This window comes from Dasypus novemcinctus, chromosome 16 (assembly GCF_030445035.2).
Source record: "Dasypus novemcinctus isolate mDasNov1 chromosome 16, mDasNov1.1.hap2, whole genome shotgun sequence".
In the NCBI taxonomy this organism is placed as follows: Eukaryota; Metazoa; Chordata; class Mammalia; order Cingulata; family Dasypodidae; genus Dasypus; species Dasypus novemcinctus.
In genome coordinates, this window is record NC_080688.1 from 74,957,247 (window position 1) to 74,961,208 (window position 3,962).

Genomic DNA, 3,962 nt, shown 5'->3' on the forward strand with positions numbered 1-3,962 from the left:
GCTTATCCATTCATCTGTTGATGGGCATTTGGGTTTATTCCAACTTTTGGCAATAGTGAGTAATGCCCCTATGAATATTGCTGTGCATATATCAGTTCGTGTCTTTGTTTTCAGTTCTTATGGGTATATACTCAACAGTGGAATAGCTGGGTCATATGGCAAATCGGTAGCTAGTATTTTGAAGAACCGCCAAATGCCCTCCAGAATGGCTGGATCCTTCTACATTCCCACCAGCAGTGGATGAGTGTTACCAATCTTCCACATCCTTTCCAACACTTGTAGTTCTCTGTTTTTTGTGGGGCTTTTTCCCCATTTTCTTTTTTTTTTTCTTTTCTCTATTTTTTTTTTAAATGTTACATTCAAAAAATATGAGAGGTCTCCATATACACCCCACCCCCTTTACCCCACTTTTTTTTAATAGCTGCCAGTCTAATGGGTGTAAAATGGTATCTCATTGTAGTTTTTTTTTAATATTTTATTTTTTATTTCTCTCCCCTTCCCGCCCCCCCCCCCCGCTCCCCGCAGTTGTCTGTTCTCTGTGTCCATTTGCCATATGTTCTTCTTTGTCCGCTTCTGTTGTTGTCAGCAGCACCGGGAATCTGCATTTCTTTTTGTTGCATTATCTTGTTGTGTCAGCTCTCCGTGTGTGCAGTGCCATTCTTGGGCAGTCTGAACTTTTGTGCTGGGCGGCTCTCCTTACAGGGTGCACTCCTTGTGCGTGGGGCTCCCCTACGTGGGGCGCACCCCTGAGTGGCACGGCACTCCTTGCGCACATCAGCGCTGCACGTGGGCCAGCTCCACACAGGTCAAGGAGGCCCGGGGTTTGAACTGTGGACCTCCCATGTGGTAGACGGACGCCCTATCCATTGGGCCAAGTCCGCTTCTCTCATTGTAGTTTTGATTTGCATTTCCCTAGTAGCTAGTGATGTTGAGCATCTTTATATGTGCTTTTTAGCCATTTGTATTCTTCTTTGGAGAAGCATCTGTTCAAATGCATTTGACAAATGAGTTGTTTTTCTTTTTCTTTTCAAGATATAGGATTTCTTTTTATATGTTGGATATTAGGCTCCTACTAGATATATAGTTACCAAATATTTTCTCCCATTGGGTAAGCTGTCTTTTCACTTTCTTGATAAATTCCTTTGAGGTGCAAAAGGCTTTAATTTTGAGGAGGTCTTATTTATCTATTTTTTCTTTCACTGCTTGTGCTTTGGGTGTGAAATTCATGAAGCCATTTCCTATTACAAGGTCCTGCAGATGCTTCCCTACATTGTCTTCCAAGGTCTTTATAGTCTTGGCTCTTATATTTAGATCTTTGATCCATCTTGAGTTAATTTTTGTGTAAGGTATGAGATGGTAATCCTTTCTCATTCTTTTGCATATGGATATCCAATTCTCCAAGCACCATGGCTTTTCTTTTTTCAACGAGGGTAAAGCCAGTCCCATGGTCTCCATCTTGGGTTGAAGTGAGCATGCCCTTCACCATTGGGAGCCTGGGCCACTCTCTGCTTGAGCTACTGGCCTCTAGCGGTCGGCACGTACCCCAGCACCACACGACATGGGTGATTCTAAAGGATTTCAAGTTTGCTACCTGAGTATTCCAAACTGATTCCGTTAAGAACTTCCCCTGACAGCAGAATTCGTTTAATTTTGGTAAAGTAAGTTTTTATAAGCCTGAGGGAGAGAGGGGAAAAAAGTGGAGGAGATTTTTCTATTGAGTGTATGTTGATTTGTTAAATACAACAGACAAGAGTTAATCTTGTTCTACCTAGAGAACAAGTCCCTTTCTTTTCATTTATCTGGCACATTTATTTCAGCTGAGAGCTAATTAAAGTCCTTCCTGTTTCTCAGGGCTGCCTATCTTCCATGTAGCACATCATGTCCTGATTTCTGCTTGGCTTCCAAATGCAACTGAATACAAAGAAGTCAGAGATGATCTACCAATTACTTGGGCTGTGACAGCCACTGTACTTACATGCTGGAGCATGGACAACCTGTGCCTGTGATTATTCCGGTCCCTCCTATATCTCAGTGTGAGCTCAGGATATCTCAGATGGGTTCCTTGGCTCAGTGATTAGAGTGAATGATATGCTGGGTTAGGTAAAACCTGGAGTTCAAGACCCAAAAGAAATATGTGTCCTAAAGGAAGTGGCTCCAAAGAGTCACCCAAAAATGTAGATGGTATGTTAGGAAGTTTTGATTGCAAAAAGCAATTCTTTCATCTATTATCCCAAGTAATTCATTCTTATAGCAACATTTCTCAAGCACCTACTATGTACAAGGCACTCTGCCTGTACATATTCTACACAGCAGTAAAGGGGACAAGAATTGTGTGAGAGCTCCCATACAGCCATCAGGCAGATCCTCACAGAAAATGGATGGCTAGTTTGGATGTACAAGTGCTCCAGAGATTGGAGTATCTGGTCAACCCCAACATCACAGCAGTTCATCAGGCCTCTACCATTCTGGAGATCCATTTGCTCCACTTTTCTGCTTCCCCTGCTCTTCCTCCTAGCTGGCTCCATTCCTCCCTGCAGTTTCTGCTCACCTATAGCTGCTGCTTACTCCTGTCTTCTGTTAATTGTGGCCTCTGCAAATTTCGTGACCTGCACTTGCCTGCCTCCCTTCGGTACATGTCTTTTCAGTTTCTTCATGAGCTACCAAGTGACTTCCTCCCTCCCTGGACCTCCAGTTTGGATTCCTGAACCAGAGAATCTAATTGAATTCTGTTTATTCTCACTGGAGCAGAGCTCTCACTCTAGGCCACCTCCCAGGCTACTGGTCAAACATTGGACAAGAAAAAACAAAGGGGATATAGATGAGAGAGTCTTAAATAGGAAGTAATATGTAAACATTACTCCAGGTAGGAGCTATCCATTCCCCTAATAGAAAGGTAAGGAAAGAGCTCCCAGGTATCGGGGACAGCCCGTGTAAAGTCTCTGGAGGGATGCATGTGGAACAGCCAAAGGACTCGAAGCAAGCTGGTGCAGCAAGAACATGGTGAACAAGGAGAAGATGAAGCTAGAGAGATAGACAGGGACTGCACATGTGCTTGGTAACAGGATGAAGGAAGAACATATGAGCAGGACCACTAGGATGACTGCTATTTTGTGGTCATGCATTTTATTGCATAGGGGTTGGAAACTAGAATCTGTGGACTAAGTCCACCCTGCCACCTCTTTTTGTACAAGCTAAGAATGTACCTAAGTCCCAGGCAAATTGGGATGGTTGGTCACTGGGAGCACAGCCACGCTGCTTCATTTATGTATTGTCTATGAATGTGCTGATGGGGAGGATTCTTGTTTGATCACAGGAAAGAATTCAAGGACAGGACTGGGCGACAAGAATGTCCATTGAACAGTATTAAAGGAAGGAAGGCAGGAGCAAGTGGATGGGCCGTATGCTAAGAAGCCTGCAGGGAAAGTGGATGTGGCTCAACTGATGGAGCATCTGCCTACCACATGGGAGGTCCAGGGTTTGAACCCAGGGCCTCCTGGCTGGTGTGGTGAGCTGGCCCACGTGCAGTGCTGATGTGCGCAAGGAGTGCCATGCCACACAGGGGTGTCCCCCACATAGGGGAACCCCATGCACAAGGAGTGCGCCCCGCAAGGAAAGCCGCCCCGTGCGAAAAAAGTGCAGCCTACCCAGAAGTGGTGCCGCACACACGGAGAGCTGACGCAGCAAGATGATGCAACAGAAAGAGACACAGATTCCTGGTGCTGCAGAAAATGCAAGCAGACACAGAAGAACACACGGTGAATGGACATAAGAGAGTAGACAACGGTGGGGGGAGGAGAGAAATAAATAAAATAAATCTTTAAAAAAAAAAAAGGAAGCCCACAGGTAGCCTCCCAGGGGAGAACTACCTCGAGGGGTTGTTAGTTGGCATCTTATAAGTCCTTGGGTAAAGGGTGGGTTACTAGATAAATCTTTGTTTGCATAACCTCAGGCTTCTATCTCTT